The 19,089-nt window shown below is 46.5% G+C and overlaps 1 pseudogene; it reads left to right on the top strand.

Annotated features, from left to right (window-relative positions):
• Positions 1-17,120: 17,120 nt before the first annotated feature.
• LOC114626951 lies at positions 17,121-17,932 on the top strand (annotated as a pseudogene).
• Positions 17,933-19,089: the final 1,157 nt, after the last annotated feature.

Genomic DNA, 19,089 nt, shown 5'->3' with positions numbered 1-19,089 from the left:
TTAGGAAGGTTGAGAACCTCTGTTTCAGAAAAAGGAAACTGCTTGGATGACCATGATAGGCAAGGTGTAGTCAGAAACCAGTGTCCCCTAGCTTTCTGCAGGAGGCAGACACATCATCTCTGTTGTCATTGCTTGCAGAGGCCTGGGAGGTGAGACACTGTCCTGAAAAGCAGATGCAAAGGGGTATGCTTATGCCAAGGGTGGTGTGATTCCCCGGGTCTGTGGTAAGGAAGGATGAATTAAAGTGCTTGCCCACCTCTGATGGGCACAGTATAACACGGGGCCTGGGTGGGCTGGCACTGGCACACAGATTTACAAAGACCCAGGGCTCCTGCTCTACTGTGTTTTTTAAGAGGAGGAAATGGGTTCTTTTGCTCTCCTAACGGCCCGGCTGCTCCCTGATTTTCACAGGTAATGGGGCAGGAAATTGCCCACGGTGAATGAGCGAGACCTGTTACCTGTGGGTGGAAATGGGTAATGAGAATTTAAACCCAGGCACATCACCGGATCACATTAGGGAGCCAGCTAGCAAAAATGATTAGGAGGGTTTTAATATGCACCGATTGGATGGATATCCATCCCTGCAGCGACCTCAGGCTCATTAGCCTAGCGTCCTGCACAGGCAATCAGTCATTTGTGCTTGCAAAGTGGCCTCCATCCCAGAACTCTCGAGGGGCTCCTAGGACCTGGATATGGGAAAAATTTCAAACACTATTTGGCATGGTGCATTCATGGTGTCCTTAAGTATGACTCAGATGACCTGCCAGACCTGTCCTTCCGACCAGGTCTAACCTTCCTACCTCTCTGAGCAAATGAGCCTAGGGCTAAGCCACTGGTCACATACCTGCCCATTTCTCTTTCTTGACTATTAGGAGTTGGTGCATCCTCACGTACAAATCACTGGACCCACAGTCAGAGCTCCCAGGTCCTGTAGCTGGCCCATTGCCTGAGAACAGGTTCTCTAGGCATATCTCTTCCAAGACCTATTGTGTAGAGGTCTTGTCTGGGCAAGTTCTCTTCTGGTTGTTAGTTGCTAACCTGTGAAATGTCCCTACATGTCCCAGAGTGAGCGCCTTTGTGTTGTCAACTTGACAAAATCTGGAGTCACCTGGGAGCCATATCTTGAGCATGTCTATGGGGGATTTTTTTGATGGTATTGAAGTAGGAAGATCACCCACTGCAAGTGGCACCATCCCCTGGCAAGGATCCTGGGCTGTGCAATAGGGCAGCAGTATATTCATCTCCCTCTGCTTCCTGTTTGGAAATGTGGGTGTGTCAAGCTGCTTCAGGCTTCTGCCAGATTGACTTCATTCTTGATCTATGAACATAAACCCGTTCTTAATTTGCTTTGTCAGAATATTTTATCTCTGTACTGGTAACTCACAGTCTTCTTTGTCTGTGTTCATTTGGGTCCTTCCTTCCTTACATCTCCCCAGCCAATGATAGTGTCTTGTTTTTGAAAACACTTGATCCAAGATTATTTTAAAAGCAAAGAAAAATGAAAAGGCAAAAAGAAGTCTGGGATAGAGGCTGGAGAGAGGACTCCGTCGGTGTGTGCTCACTGTGCAAGCATGAAGACCTCAGCTCGATCCCCAGAACCTATGTTTTTAAAAAGTCTGGTTTGGTGGTGAGGATTTGTAATTGCAGAGCTGGAGAAACAGAGGCAGGCAGACCCTTGGGGCTCTACTCCTACTGTGAACTAATGGGACATCCTGGCTCATAGAATAAGCCAGTTCTTCCAAGGAACAGCCTAGGTTGCCTGTAGTCGCCAATGCATGTGTATGCAAATGCAGAGAGGGGGGGGAAGAAGGAAGAAGAAGAAGAGGAGGAGGAGGAGGAGGAGGAGGAGGAGGAGGAGGAGGAGGAGGAGGGGCTTGATCTACGGCCATCCCCTGGTCCCAGTCTTACATTTCCTACCCACTGCCTCTCTATTCTTTTCCTTAGACCCTGCATTCCATACCTCATCCTTCTGTTTCCGAACCACCAGGGGCTCTACTAAGCACCAAAGTTCTCCATAAAACCCCAGCCTGGCAGCCCAGCCTCTGAGCTAACCTCCAGCACATGGCCTCAGCTGTGGCTGCCACCAACCCTACTGAATCTGCTGGCTCTGGCCCCTCCTGTCTGCTTTGAACAATGCCTGGGCCCCCTCCACCGCCACCCCAGCTTCCCTCACCCCTCCTAGCAACCCGTCCCCCCTCAGGTTCCTGCAGCCCCTTCCTGAGCTGTCCCCCTGGGACACTAACCTGCACCATGCTTCCTGCACGGGCATGGAGACTTGAAACTGTAACCCTTGCAGTGCGGGAGGATGCCTAGTTCTGTGTAACTAAATAGCTAATTCCTTTCATCTGGTGACTCAAGGCAGAGCCTCTACCCTTCAGAACTTCCTTGAGGAGCGTTCTAGTAACTTTGTATCCATAGAATTTAGAAATAAAAAGAGCCCGGGGGTCCCTGTCTAAATTCTCCAAATGAAGAGCCAGGCTGTGTCCTCCCAACATGTTCACAAGGCCTGACCAGAGGAGACAAGCAACACTTGGAGCTTTCTGGAGCTCGAATCGTCCATCCAAAACTAATCCCAAAATGTCGTTAGTTGGGCACAAGCACAGCTGGGGTTGGGTCACTTGCCATTGGCCTTTGGACAAATCATTCAACCTACATTCGAATGCTTGTGTGATTTTCTTGCTCTTCCTCTTGCTCCCGGCTGTCTTTGATTTCGTTTTGTCTGCAGAGTTGCAGTAGTGGCACTGGCTCCAGGTTGAGACAAGAAGGACAAAATAGTATCTTACACCTGACCCCAGAGCCCAAGCAAATCTATGCTTCCCGGCAACGCCCACTTTTAAGAGAGGGCACAGTGAGACCATTGAACTGAACCACTTTTTGGGGGTAGAAAAACCAGTTCCGTGGGGGGAACAAACTACCAGTCTGCCTTGAGAATAGAGAGCTGCAGCTTGGAGAGAAGGCTCGCAGATTTTCCATGGTTGTCGGCAAAGTGAGGAGGGATGGGGTGTCTTGGCTCATACAGGTTGTTTGGATTAACCGGGAATTGGATGCCATTGCCGGCTGCAATTGACCATTGGGGTAGATAGGGGAAGTGGCGTTTTTCCTGGTAAACCGAAGCCCTTCTTAAGAGATCCCCAGCAATGCTGACTCCAGACTTCTGTTTACCCAATAACAATTGTGTCTACCTGGTTAGCATCCTGTTTAGGACTCTGTTACCACCATTGTCATCTTGGGGTCCACTTTCACGTCTCATGGGCCCCCCCCCCCCCAACTACCCTTTCGTCCTTTGCTACTCTCCTCCCCCGCCCTCTCCCCAGCTCAGATTCTGCCATCACCTGGCCAGTTTAGTTAGGGAAAACCCAGGCTGTTTGGGCTCTTCCCCCACAAGCTGGTAGAGGCTGGGATCCCTTCCAACAGGATATCCATAGAGAGCCACAGGGTTGAGATCCAGTAGGGTCTACAACCTTCTGGAAGGTCTCAAGATGATGGAGAAGCCACGGAGGGCAGCATACCTGGCCACCCCCACCCCCCAGACAGCTTCCCTGCCCCAACTCCATCACTGTTACAAGGAGCCTCCAGACTTCCATACCAAGACCCTTTTTGTTCCTTCTCCTGCCCCAACTAGTTCTGCTGTGTAGCCTCACCAGCTTGAGAGGGTGCAGTGCCTCCTGCAGGGATGGAAGATGCGCTGTCTGCAGATATAAGGAGGACAGAAATCCGTGAACACTGAAGAGGAAGTTCTAGGCATATTAAAGCCTAGAAGTGCTTTCCTGGGGGAGGGGTCCAGCCACGTTCCTGAGCTGCTTCCAAGGCCATCGGGAGCTCAGCACACTAGCTCTGAGGGTCTTTATTCTGATTAAAATGGCTGTCCATGATTAATGCATGGAGTGAGTGAGAGGCACTGGATACGTTCTGCAGGGAACAGCGCCCAACTTCCAGAAACATGGAAGGCTATCAATTATTGATTCTCAGGCCTGAGAGGTTGCTCCATGGGAAGAAGCAGCCCCGAGATCATTTCCTGTGTGGAGCTCCCAAGCCCTCAGGGGAACACTGCTGTGTGGGATGAACCAGGGTAAGCTCGGCAGTGCCCCCAAGGGTCTACTTCCTGTGCCCCTCACAAGAGTCAGATCCCTCGCTAGAGACCTGCCTAAAGCCAAATTATCTTTTTTTTTATTCTTAACCGAATTGTCATTTACTAAAAGGAGCCCCCCCACCAAGCAGTCGGCCTTCCTATTGGAAGCACCTCATTAAATTTCCATTGTAACTCCGCCCAGGCATTGAGATCAAGAAAAACTGGGTGCTGAAAAGGGAGCAGACACCACCCTGTCCTTATTTATGACGCAGAGTGTTTTATGTATACGAGAAGCCGGCCATAATTTGCTTATAAATAATTGACTTCTCCTGGATTGAAATCTCTAGAGGGGCTCCGGGTGTATCCGCAAGCCGGCGCTTCTGCCCACGAAGTGCATTAGGCTCTCTCAAACCTGTCTTATCTCAGCCCCCAATGCACGAAGAGTGATTTTCCCCCCTTCATCCCCTGTAATAACCTTCAACTAACCTTTAAACCGGAGTGAATAATTTAAATCTTATTTTCATATCAATGGAGGAGTCAAGCCAAGCAATTATCTTTTATCTGTGTACTCTGTCGTCAGGGCGGCAGGCATAATCAAGTTTTCCCCAGCGAGCCAGATGAGAGAGAAGACTGAGGAAGTGAGAGATGTTATCTGAAGACATTAACGCAACAATGAATTATTCAATAATGAGTACAAGATCTGTCATAACACACAGGCGCAACCACACACACACACACACACACACACACACACACACACACACTACATCTGCTGAGTGTTCCAGGCAGGCCAGGGCTGGCAGTCTGGGGGCGGGGGTGGCAGTTAGGGGGTCTGGGCTAAGCATGACAAATCGGCTGATGATCTGCTCAATTAGGGCAGGGAGCAGGTGTGCCTGCCAGGAGGGTGTGGAGGGCAGGAGGCTGTGTAGAAGGCCAAACAACGCAGGGAGGGAAAGAGTCGTTCATGTAACAGTCATTTAGAGCTGCTCGCTAGGTCTATGATTTTTTTTTTCAAAAGGGGTGGGACAACAAGGGGGGAGGGGGGGCGTTTTTTAAAAAAAAAAAAAAAATAATAAAAAGCAAGGGAAGGTTGAAATTCCCCACGGTGCTCATTAAAATTCTACCGCATGCGATTCTTCCCTGAGTCCCCCCGGACTGCCCGTGATCATTTTTATTAATTCATAAAATATCGCACCAGAGATTGAGGCTGATGATTAGTAGAGCCGACAGAGGAACTGCTGTGGCTTCTATCGGATCTCACTGAGTGAAATCTACCCTCCTACTGTTTCTTGGGCAGCCAAGCTGGGCTGGGAGGGGCAGGCCAAGGGACCCATGTGTCTGTGGCTGCTTGTCACAAGGCTGTCTCCCTTGTCAAGACGCCCAGTGGCTTTGGCAGATACTTCCTGGTCTTGTCTCTCAATTATGGAGAAAGTCCTCCCCGAGGCAGATTGTCCCTTAACCTCCCTGGGATATGTACTGTGTGACAACCCTGAGGAGCAGACAAAGGTGAGCTCGCCTGGCTGGGCAGGTGCCATAGCTTTGAAACCAGGGCTCCAGGACACATCCAAACTCTTCTAGAATCATCAGTGTTTCTATCTCTTCCTCTTCCCAGAAATCTATTTAGTGGCTGTGGACCAATTCCATCTCAGGGTACCTGTGTCTCTACTGCCAGGTACAGGTGAGAAAGACCGCTGTCAAGGTCTCCAGGCCTGTCGGGTGGGCCGGTCCTAGTGAAGGAGTTTGCTGAGACAAATTCTTTGTCCAGTTGATGGCCTCGTCCTCATAGAGCTGCTGTGCTTCTCTATCCTCCCTCCTCTCTCTCCCTCCCTCCCTTCTTCTCTCCCTCTGTCTTTCTCTCTCTTATTCTGTGTGTATGTGTGTGTCTGTCTGTTTGTCTGTCTGTCTGTCTGTCTGTCTCTGTGAAGGTGCACATGTGAAAAAAAGCAGGAATGCATTCTTGCCTAGGCAAAGGCCAGTCGATACCATTAGACATTTCCTACAGGACATACGTCCAACCTGATTGAGACAGGGTATCTGGACCCTACCAATTAGGCAAAAACTGTTTGGCCCAGCAAACTCCAGGGCTGCTTCTGTCCCTTGCTCCTGCCCCAAGAGCTGGAGTTACAAGCATGTGCAGCCACACCCCTGCTCTTAAGGCCCCACCCCAGAGATTCAGATCCCACTGGTCTGGGCTGAGACACGGACATACTATTAGTCAGAGATGTCCAGGTACATTGAATGCTGCAAAAATGATCAAGTCTGACTGTACTGAAACCATAGCTCCCCCTCCCCTTCATAACCCGGCCAGAAATGAAAGGAGGCACTGCTGGGGGTGTGGCTCAGCTGGGAGAGCACTTGCATGAAGCCCTGGGTTCTATCTGCCTCAGCATACAGTAAAACACACCTGCATCCCCAGCTCTCTGGAAGTAAAGGCCAGAGGATGTTCAAGGTCATCCTCGGCTACATAGCAAGTTTAAGGCTAGCCTGGGCTACGTGAAACTTACCCTTTAAACAAAAGGTAGAATAAATTACTTTAAAATATTCACGATCCTGATTATTTACAGCTGGGCACAGAGTTCAGGGTAATTTCATAAATCAATGAAATACTCGAGTTTTTTTTTTTTTTTCTTCCTTAGAAAATAGCAACACTGTGTACAATCTGGAAAGAACTATGTCTACAAGCTAAACTCAGACTCTCTTCTCTTTTCAGCTCACAGGGACACCAGGCTTGCTCCACAAGCATTTTGCATTGAGTGTTATTTGTAGTTTCTACTAGGATCTTTTGAGAACTCCAAGCTCCCAAATCTAGAGGCAGCAGACAAAAGAGGTTTTCATCCTGTAAGATGGTTTTGAAGAAAAGGCCTTGCTTCTCCCGAGAAAGTCATTTAATTTTAGACTTATTGACAGTGTGGGTTCTAAAACTGACTGGGAAACTCAGAGCCAAACTGGCAGCTTCTCCCAATAAGGCTGTACTGTATACAGTATAGATAGCCACCTTTACCTCCCTTTTTTGCCTTAGGGTACAAGTACATGAATATGTATGAAGAAAATGAAGATAGGCGATAAATAACAAAGAGAAGAATAACCTGTTGCTGCCATCATCCAACTCCTAGACCAGGAGACTCTAATCTCTATACCTATGTACCAGACAGGCAGCACAGGACTGGGACAGGCCTGGAGTAACCCGGAGATGCACTATAAAAAGACTGCACATGGCCCAGGACAGCCACCTCCCTATTGCTGTGATAAAACACCATGACCAAGGCAACTTCTAGAAGGAAGAGTTTATTTGGCTCATGGTTCTGTTACACTGAGGGAGTATGGTAGCGAGTAGCATGGTGGCAGAAACTGGATGCTGACAGCTCATTCCCAGAACCTGTAAGCATAAAGCAGAGAGAGCAAACTGGAAGTAAGACAAAGTTTTAAGCTCTTAAAGCCCTCCCCCAGTGACATGCTTTCTCCAGCAATGGTATGTCCCCTAAGCCTAAAAAACTAGCCACCAGCTTAGGGCCAAGTGTTCAATTGCATAAGTCTATGGGGGACATTCTCACTCAGGTCACTAGACCCACGTAAAGGTCTTTAAGTTAATAATCATTGCAGGGCCATTGAGGTGACTCAGTAGGTAAAGGGACTTGTTACCAATCCTGACACCTCACTTCAACCCCTGGAACCCAGACGGTAGAAGGACAGAACTTTCATAACTTGACCTCTGCCCCCCCTTCTCTTTCACACACACTCACGCACATGCACACATACACACACACACACACACACACACTACTTGCACATACACTGTAGGACTGTGAAAGGATCGCTTGGTTTTTGGTAGAGCACTATGGCTAGAAATGGCCAGAGACCCTGTTAGGCACGGCATACATTTAGCCGTGCTCCCAGACTCCAGGCTCTTGACATGTGGCCAAAGACCTCCATTGATGTGTGCCTTTCAGTCACGAAGGGCAACGCCCCTACCAGCCCCTCCACAGGTAGAGGGCATGACTCCAGGCCTCAGGGCCTCGAGAGATTTTCATATTAATGAGATACCTAAAGGCCAGAGGGCGTAGCCATTTAAGTATTCCTTCCCAGACTCTCTTCCTTACAAACAGAATTTAACCAAAGGCCCACTCTGGGGGTGCAGGGGTACAACCAGATTCATCCACCATCCACCATGACAATAAACCTTTTCAACCAAGGACTTCCTCATGTCTTGCCCCCCACACCCCGCTCCGCCATGGGGAACCATGGAGAAGGCCTTTAACTAATGAGCGAGTGTTGGTAACAAAGAGTCTACCTGTGAGGTGCTCTGGGCTGCGGGCCAGTTCTTCCCATACATCCCCAGTCCCAACTCTTCCACAGCTCCCAGCAGCACCTGGTTGCCCAGGAGTCTGAGACCAGTCGATCCCCGCATACCTTCTTGTCCAGTGGGTCCCCGCTTGCCCAGTCCCCACAGGATATCAGACTGAAATCTCCCCACAACAGGGCAGAGTTCCACAGCATTCGCCCAGAGCCATGTGGAGTGAACTCAGTCAAATTCCCACACTTCTGCTCCCGGGAGCCGCAGGAACCACAACAGCCCAACAGGACCTACGCCTTCCCACGCACGAGCTAACAGCCCCACAATACACCACATACAGAAAGAACAGCAAAAAAAAAAAAAAAAAAAAAAAGAACTAAATATTTGAACAAAGCCTGCACTGAAGAAAATATATGAAAACTTAATAAACACATGAAAACCACATGCTCACATTCATCAGTCATGGGAGCACGCAGATTAAAATCATAGTATGCTCTCTTTCCCCAGGGTGACTAAAACTAACAAACCCGACAGTGCCAAGTGTTGACAAATGAATGGAGCAAACTGAACTCTCCTATGCAATGATACACAATGTAATATGTACCACATAGGCATGAAAGGAAAACATTTTGACATCTTCTCAAAACCCAACAGTACACCTGTCACGTGAGCCTGCCATTCTGTTGTTCAGCATTTGAGAAATGAAAATGTTCTTGCGCATGCATGCATGCGTGTCCAAGTGCATGCAGACACACACATGGACACACACATACACACACACAAACACACACACAGAGACCTCTTACAAGTATGTTCCTAACAGTTCTGTTTGCAATAGGCCCCAACTGGAAACAAGCCCATTTCTTCTTCAAGTTGAGTCAATAGAAAATTGTGATAAGTCTATGCAATAGATTATTCAAGAATAAAAAAGAATAAAATCTTGAAAATGAAACCACACTGATGACTCTCAAAAGATCATGATTAACAAAATACATTTATAAAAAAATACATATGCTATTAGTCTTTATACGTTGAAGTTTAGACAGACCAATTTCTGTCATACTAGTGGAAAGCATTGTCATACAATGGAAACCATTGTATTTACTCAAGTTTCTCTTTGTGCTGATAAAATGTCTGACAGGAGGAGGAAGGGCTGACTCTGGATCACAGTTTAACGGTACACACAGTTCACCATGGAGAGAAGGCACGGTAACAGGAGTGTGAGGCAGCAGGGCACACAGAGAGATGAACACTGGTACTCAGCTTGGCATCTCCTTCTCCTTCAGGCTGGACCCCAGCCGGGGGCATGATGGCATAATGTGTACCTTTGCCGCCCCAATTACTCCCTCAAAGACATGCCCAGAATCTTGTTTCCAGAGTCACCCTAAGCCATGTCAAGCTGACAATGAAGATCAGGCATTACAGTCTGAGTCGGTGGCTTCCTGAGTTTGGAAGTAGAGGGGGATTAACTGCAAGGGGTCACAAGGAAATTGAGCAGGGAGAGAAATGCTCTGTGGGTGGCTATAGTAATGGTAGTTTATACACACACACATATACACATTGTGTGTGACACACAATGAACACAATGTGTGTATATGTGTGTATATTATAAACTAACATTACTATATATATACATATTCACCCAATATATATTTTACATATATATATATATATACATATATATATGTACACACACACACACACACAATGTGCACAGTCAGGAGTCAACAACTATATTTGAAATGTGTTAGTTTTATGCATTAAAAGCACACTTTAATACAGGAATAATCTGACTAACAATAAAGGACTGACGGCACAGGTAAAGGTACTTCCCACAAAGCCTAGGGACTGCGCTCCAGCTCTGGGACCCACAGGATAGAAGGCTACTAGCAATTCTCGGAAGTTTTCGTCTGACTTCCATCCAGCAGAGGGGTGTGTGTGTGTGTGTATGTGTATGTGTGCACATGTGTGTGTGAGAGAGAGAGAGACATAAAATAAATCTAAAAAAGTATAGTCAAAACAAAATTTACTATTCAGACACTCAATTTTCAGCTCTGAGATTGGAAAGAGAATGTCACGGTTAGTGACCATTAAAAAAGCAAATTTTTATGTGTATGATGTGTATAGGTGTTTTGCCCAAATGTGTGCCTGTACATCAGGTACCCAGTACCTGAGGCCAGAAGAGGACATCAGATCCCTTAGAACTGAAACTACAGATGGGTGTGAGCTACCATGTGGGTGCTCGGAATAGAATCTGGGTCCCTGGAAGAGCAGTCAGTGCTCTTAACTGAAGAGGCACCTCTCCAGCACTTGATGGCCATTTTTTTTAAAACAGCGTGCACAAAATAAAGCCCCAGCAAAAACCAAGATTAACTTATATGCACCCATATGACATGAGAGCCATTTTATTAGTAAGCTAATTTGTGTGTAGCATAATATTTTTCTGTGAAAAATACACATATGTTTTTAAATGCAGTCAATAAATAAATCAAGAAAGCACACAGATGTACCCACTGAGGACTTCCGTAGGAAGGAACAGGTGTCCCAAAGAGGGCACACCACAAGAACTTTAATCTCACGCTTTCTTCAGGCGGTCTTATCTTTTTATGAATGTGATTTACTTTTGCAATTAAAAGTTTCAAAAGCAAAATCAGTTCATCCCACTCCTTTGTTTTGAGCATCTTTCTGAGTCATCTCTGCTCATGGGAGCACGCTTCTTATTTTGGCAGGCAGAGCGCGCTCCATGCTTCGCTTCAGTACGGCAGCCTGCTCAGTCTCCACAGGGACACTGTTTCCACAGGAGTCTCCTGGTTCGGTCTCACAGCCTCCTATGAAGAGAGCCCAGACGACCTACTGCTTCAGCCCTAGCACTTGGCATAGTGTCTGGCACATGGTGGCTGCCCCGGCACTAATAGCAGAGTTACCAGAACACCTCTCATCCATCGCTTTCTACTACCAACCTCAAGTTCTGAGTAATCGCACTATTCCGATCCACCAACCCTGTGAGGATGCAACTGAGGAAGTGGGAAGAGAGACCGAGATGCAAGAATCATGAAGACCTCAACCCCACCCTTGTGGCTGTGAAAGCCAAAGATCTTAAGGATGGGCAATAGAGCTTCCTAACCAGACCATGGCTCTGTGGGCATCTGCCGAGCCTGACATGGCTAGAGACGGTCACACCAGGATGACCTGGGGCCAGTGTGGCCAGGCTTTTCTGTTTCCTCTGACATTCTCCCTTGTCCCGCATTTCTAAAGACGCCCTGTGAGGCCTCTAGCCGTCAAGACCTCTGGATATTAGCCACAGGCTTCTCTTCTCCTTGAATACAATTCCAGAATCTTCTTTGTCTCTATTCCAAAGTCAATTGCCAAATCTAGAATCTGGAAGAACAGCACTTACCCAAGGGCATCTTTGCTTAACGAAGTAATCCTCCCATGGCAGTGAGCAGAGATTTCTGCATGCCTGTCCATTCTTCTGTTTTCTCCATGGATACAAGGTGTGTAACTGACCACAGCAGCTCACTGTCACTAACCACCGAGCATCAGGATTTGACGAACTGAGTTGTGTGGCTAGCTTGCTACCACCAGTCCTCTGAGCCCCAAAGTCAAAGGAAAGGAAGAAGGTAAATGCTTCCCCATACACATCCTCCCTCAAGTGAAAGTCTAAGAGCTCCCAGACCACAACTGGAGTGATGGCCTTAGCCCAGTTCAGACAGAAGGCCTTCAGCTAGAGCCTATGTCTTGAGCTGTGCTGGCTGACTGCTGCTTCTAGCCGATTCTTCCCACTACTTCAGACAATACTCCTTGGAATTCTAAGGAAGAAGGATTATGGGAATGCCATGGAGATGTACATATATAGGCAGGAGTAAGGTTTCAAGACCTAACGGTTTATGGACATTGAAATCTAGATGCTTGGGAAGAAGACATTTAATAAATTCATCCCCTTCAATACCACACAAGACCTGATTAGAAGCCATCCCTCCAGATGTATGGGCAGGGACTTCTGGGGGACTAGATTGCTAGGGATCAAATGAAGAACAGAATCAGGCTGGAGGCACAACAGGGATGGGTGGGGTGCCTGGGAAAATGACCAAGAACAGGACAGCAGGACTAGAACACGCTATTGACAGGAAACAACTCAGTCTTGGACAGACAGAAGGATACAGGGAAAGTTAATATGAGCTTTTCCAGTGAAGCCTCTCCCTCTGAGTCTCCCATCCCTTCAGAGGACAACTGCACATAAGCCCATAGTGGACCTCTAGAAGAGTCAGGCCCAGTGCCCAAGCAAACAAAGCACCAGGCTGAGCAGGCATGGGCCCCGGCTTGTCATGTCTTTCTCACCAAGAGCAGTGAGGCAAGGGCTCTTGCCATTCCTACCTGTTGGGTGAGAAACAGAACCCACAATGTTAAATAACTTACTCAAAGTCACGTGGCTGGCAAGAATGGAAGTGCTGACTCAGATGCAGTCAGCTACATTGCAGGGACATGTTCCCCACTTGATCATGTCTGCAAGGTGAAAGGACCAGGTTAGAATCAAGAAAATCACAGTATAAGCCTGCAGATTGGCAGCCTAGACAGGCTTGAGGGACATCTAACCAAGCAAGGTCACGAAGGGCAAGGCAGAACATGGCTGCTTTTATTCTCATATCAGTGAAAAGGGACTGAAAAGTTCAGAGAGGGATGGGTTGAGGTAGGGGATTCATTGCCAGTGATTCTTAGTCTCCATTCCACATCAAAGTATATAGTTGTTGCTTTGGGGTTAGAGACAAAAGTATCATGTAATCAGAGGCTTCAGAAGATGCTGAGGACGCCAGAGGTTGGCATGGAGGCAGGTGGACTCTTTCCTGAGCGGAAGCCTCTCCATTTGCAGAGGAGGTGAGCTCTGCCTCTCATGTATCTTGCAACATTGATGTATCCTCGCAAGTGTCCCAACCCAATCCAAGGTGTTCCCTCTGGCTCCCTGAAGTCACACCTGCTGTCCCCACATTGAAACATGTGGCTTACTTACACAGACAGCACCATTACCACCCACCTTAGAGCACAGTTGGAACCACTCACAGAAGACTCGCCAGAGACATGGGTTGACCTGTTCCTGAGATACAGGGTACAAAAGCAGCAGGTTCACAAATGTCTCCCAAGGGGTTTTGATGGGATTTAGGGTCCTACATTTGACTGGTAGTCGAACATGACACACATTTACAGCATAGAGGGAGATGGCAGGACATCACAGTGTGACAAGGCGGTGTCAGATTCCAGACACTGCCTCAGTATTCACACAAAACCCAACTTGGATTTGGAGCAGACAAGAGCATCTCATCCTTGAGAACCGTCCCATTCTCCGAGACCTCCCTTCCCAGTTTCTTTAAAGACTGGTCTCCATGCCAACTTAAATATTGCATTTGGTTGGGAGAGGAGAAACCGCAAGCCCAGAATGGAAGTCAAATTATTCCACAAATATTGCTTATTTAAATAACATTTTTAAAAATACATCATGTTCAGTGGTGAAGAACTACTAAATTATTGAATTCCCCGAAGCATCCTACAGGCTTTCAAGTGGCTCATGAAGCCCTATAAAAGAACGTGATAAATAGTCAAAAAGGAACGCTGGGCTCCACGTCAGGATGCCTGGGTGAGCCAACGTAAAACGTCTTCATGTAAGCTTTCCACTTAAACCAGCGATTAAACAGATTAAACAGATGATTAAACAAATAAAGATTAATGAAACAAGTAAAGTAATCAAATCTGCATGGATGTATAAACGCACGATTCCCAACAATATTAGAACAAATTGTCTAAAACTAATAGGGAAACGTGTCAGCTCGGTCCCAACAGCTTTTGTTGGGCTTGCGCTTGGATGTAATCAAAACATTTGTTTAAACTAAGATGGATATGAGGCACTAAGACGTCAGTTTCTTGAAAGAGAAAAATAAAACAAAAGCAACATCTTTGGTGAGGAGATTGGCACCAGCGACGACGGGCCTGCATTGCTGAGGGATGTGTGAATGTAGCAAGGAGGGACTCTGTCTGCTTTTGAAAATAGGTTGTGCGCAAATAATTAATACCAGCAGGCCGGAAGAAGCCAGAGGTAGCTTGGTGCTTCAGAATTGGAGAGGAAGAGAAAAAACTGTTCAGATATCCTTTAGAAAGCCCTGTTTAATCACCAGCCATTGATACGCTAATTAAAAAGTGGGCTTAACTCCTCCTTTTCCCTGAGAGCGGGGGCTATTCTCCCAGTACACGGGGTTTCTTAACAAGGATGGCCTATTCATATATGTTTCAGTAATTAAAATGACTGAGTTGCTTTAGGTTTGCTTTTGTGAGTTTTTTTTTCTTTTTCTTTTTCCTCCTTGGAATAGATGCTGCCTAACTGTGGGGTTTCCACTGACAACTCGTTCGCTAATTCCTTGCATGGGAAAACTAAATCTTTGCTGTTCTAAGTGTGGTCCTTTGAGCCAGCAGTATCCAGCAAGTCACAGAAGCCCATTAAAGATGCAGATCCTCTGGCCCTGCCCCAGGACCGCAGCTTCATCTGTTTTCTCAAGGAATGTCTGAGGGACTGAATTGCGTGTCTGAGCCACAGTGATTCAGTGGGTAAAGAGACCGAAATATTTTTCTTTAAGGTGAAACTATGTAAAGAATACTTTTGAGGGGCAGGGGTGGAGTCACTGGGAAGAAGGGCTGGTGGAGGGAGCTGCTATCAAAAATCCACTGGAGCCAATGGTGTCTCCTTGGCAAGTGGAGTTGCCACCTGCTCTGGCTGGGCAAGTGGGCCATGTGTGTGGATGGGGCAAGCAAAAGAAATGAAATTTTTTTTTCTCAGCAGAAGGTGTGAGTCATGAACTGGGAGGCAGCGGGTGGGGGGCTCAGCCAGTAAAGTGCTGCTCTTGCAACCGTGAGAATCTAAGTTTGATCCCCAGAGCCTGTGCATAAGAATAAGAATAAGCCTCAGCTGTCAGGTTTAGTGGCACAGGTCTTTAATCTCAGCATAGAAGAGGCAGATGCATTTCCGTGAGTTGGGGGGCCAGCCTTGGCTACATAGTGAGTTCTAGGCCAGCTAGGGCTACATATAGTGACACCCTGTCAAAACCAACAACAATAATGAACAACAAGAACCCTGGACATGTTTGTAATCCCGTACTGGGGAGGCAGAACCTGATATCTCCCTGGGGCTCACTACCAGCCAGGCTAGCCTTATTAACAAAGCAGACCAAGGAGGGACCCTATGTCTAAAATAAAGATGGATGCCTGTTGAGGTGTGATACCAGAAGTTGTCCTCTGGCCTCTACACACGCACATATGCACCTTTACATTCATGTGCGCAGACACACGAGAACATGCTAGCATCCACACGCATGCACACATAATGTGAGTTACTTCCTCTTTGTTATTCAAACCTCTACTGGACACCTCTCAGAACCCACAAGCTGCTGCTGCTTCAGAGACGCTGGGTTGTGGCGGTCCACAGCCCTCAGGTTTCACCCTCTCCGTCATCCCCTCTCTTGCTTCTATCTCAGCCTCTATTTCATGGCATTTCTGCAGTCCACATGTCTCTTTGTGTGTAAATCACAGAAGCCAGCTCACCCTCCAAACACCCACAAACCTCTATCTACTTAGAGGTACATAGTCTCTGAGACCGAATACCAAGTCTAAGTGGGAACAGCAAGGATAGCTCTGTTGGAATAGTGGCCACCCAGTACAGTTACCGATAGAGACCATGCCAGGCAGCCATGTTTATATAGAACTTGTGCATGGTAGGAGTGGTGTGTGTGTGTGTGTGTGTGTGTGTGTGTGTGTGTGTGTGCGCGCGCTCTCTCTCTCTCTCACGCTCCTGTACACTGGCACATGTGTGATGCATGAGGAAAACGAGAGAGGAAGAGGCAGAGAAACTAAAAGGACAGAAATATAGGAGCTGGAGAGACGGCTCTGTAGAAAAGAGCCTGAAGACCCAAGTTTGGTTCCTCACACCAGGTGTCTTGAAACTGTCTATAACTGAGACTCCTACTGCTTCCTCCTGGACTCTCCAGTCACCTCACAATTGTGTACAACACCCTCTCCCCCCACACATATAATTAAGTTTTTTATATTATTTTAATATTTGTATATTATTTTTAACACAGATGTCTGGTGGTTAGGGAAATAGTTCCATTGTTTAAGTGTTTGCCATAAACATATGAGGACAGCTCAGATTCCCAGCACCCTATAACAAATATCACAGCACATGCCTGTAGTCCCAGGGCTGGGGGAGAGGTGAGAGGACCCCTGGGACTTGTCCAGACAGTGTGGACAAATCACTGAAAGAACCTGTCTCAAAGAACTCAGATGGAGAGAGAAAATAATACACTAAAAACATCAACTTCCAAACTTCACACACAGGTTTACATATATGCACACATACATATTTGTGCACACACACATATTTGTACACACACACACACACACACACACACACACACACACACGTATCTAATCCGGACGTCCTAGTTCAGAAGCTCTGGGTTAAACCTGTAATCTATAATTCCTTAAGCCCCCAGCAACTTCTCACCCACAGATCAACATGGGCAGCCTAGAGAAGCACAGATTGGAGCTTCTGGACTGATTAGCTTGGGGCCAGAGGATCAGAGGAGATGCTTAGCTCCATGTCCATCAGGAAAAAAAATAAGGAAAGAGGGATGGAGGGAGGGAGGGAAGGAAGGAGAAAGAGGGAGGGAGGAACGGGGGAGAGTAGAAATGTCTTAGAAATTAAATTCCTGAGATCCATCTAAGATGGCGACTGTGGAACCGGAAACCACCGCTACCACTAATCCCCCACCTGTGGAAGAGGAAAAGCCAGAGTCTAATCAGGAGGTTGCTAACCCAGAGCACTATATTAAACACCCTCTACAGAACAGGTGGGCACTCTGGTTTTTTAAAAATGATAAAAGCAAAACATGGCAAGCAAACCTTCGATTGATTTCTAAGTTTGATACTGTTGAAGACTTCTGGGCTCTATACAAGCATATCCAGTTGTCTACTAATTTAATGCCTGGCTGTGACTACTCACTTTTTAAGGATGGTATTGAGCCTATGCGGGAAGATGAGAAAACAAACGAGGAGGACGCTGGCTAATTACATTGAACAAGCAGCAGAGACGAAGTGACCTCGATCGCTTTTGGCTAGAGACACTGCTGTGCCTCATTGGAGAATCTTTTGACGACTACAGTGACGATGTGTGTGTGTGGCGCTGTTGTCAGTGTTAGATACGGACTACTGAGTGTGAGAACAGAGACGCAGTCACACACATAGGGAGGGTATACAAGGAAAGGTTAGGACTTTCTCCGAAGATAGTGATTGGTCATCAGTCCCAGGCAGACACAGCTACAAAAAGCGGCTCCACCACTAAAAATAGGTTTGTTGTTTAAGAAGACACCTTCTGAGTATTCTCACAGGAGACTGCGTCACGCAATCGAGACTGGGAGCTGAACCAAAGCCTCATCAAAGCAGAGTGGACTGCACTGAAGTTGATTCCATCCAAGTGTTGCTAAGATATAAGGGAAGTCTCATTCGCCTTTGTCTTGTACTTCTGTGTTCATTCTCCTCCCCCAACCCCAATTTTTGCTAGTGTGTCCACTATCCCAATCAAAGAATTACAGTATGCATCACCCCAGAAGCGTAGATGTGTTCCTGGCCCGCTCTGTAACAGACGGTTAGAGTTACCATGACACACACATTTGCCTTTCCACAGTATTTGAAAAAAACTTGCGTTTCTATTACCTTAGCAGGAAAAGATCTGGTTTTGTTCCACTCCACGCAGGAGCGGATTTTGCTGGTATGAGAGTCTGAGTACAGCTTTCTAGCAACCATCTGTTTCCTTTCCCAGCGTTGTCCTTGCTGTCCTCTTACTGATGGCTGGTAGATTTTAATCTATTTGCTTCCCTCCTTGATAACATTAGTGATGCTGATTTCAGTTTTTCATTTGTTTTGCTTTTGTTTTTTTCCTCATGTAACATTGGTGAAGGATCCAGGAATATGACAGAAAGGTGGAATAAACATTAAATTTGTGCATTCTTTGATAATTTTTTTTTTTGCTTTTTGTAACTTCAAAGCTTTGCTACAAATTTATGCATTTCATTCAAATCAGTGATCTATGTCTGTGTGATCCCTAAACATAATTCTGGACTATAAAAATGTAACACCATAATTACATTCCTAACTAGAATTAGTATGTCTGCTTTTGTATCTTTATGCTGTACTTTAACACTTTGTATTACTTAGGTTATTTTGCTTTGGTTACAATGACTCAAGTAGAAAAGCAGTCCCATCTATATTAAGACAGTGTACAAAACTGTAAATAAAATGTGTACAGTGAATTGTCTTTTAGACAAAAAATAAATAAATAAATAAATAAATAAATAAATAAATTCCTTGAAGTGAAGATTTTATTGTGTTCCGTTGCTGGCACCAGGCTAAGGATGCAGGATGCCCCCATCCTGCCTCAGAGAACTAGCTCCCACACAAGCCTTACTTGTATTTGTATTATTAGTATTGGTTGTGTAGTTGGACTTGTACTGTACCAATACAATATTGCATATTGGGGAGAGAAAAGTCATAGGTGTTGAGAGCTCTGCTGTTGAGACTTGCTTCCCCATGTGAGACACCACCTCTCACCACCATGGCATGGTAGAAGAGAGCAAAGGGACCAGAGATAGGCCTTCTTGTCTGGATGAAGATGCAGAGCCTGGAAAAGTTCATCTGA

The sequence above is a fragment of the Grammomys surdaster genome, unplaced genomic scaffold (genome assembly GCF_004785775.1).
Source record: "Grammomys surdaster isolate TR1022 unplaced genomic scaffold, NIH_TR_1.0 241, whole genome shotgun sequence".
NCBI classification, from domain to species: domain Eukaryota; kingdom Metazoa; phylum Chordata; class Mammalia; order Rodentia; family Muridae; genus Grammomys; species Grammomys surdaster.
This window is presented reverse-complemented; position numbering and strand designations above follow the sequence as displayed.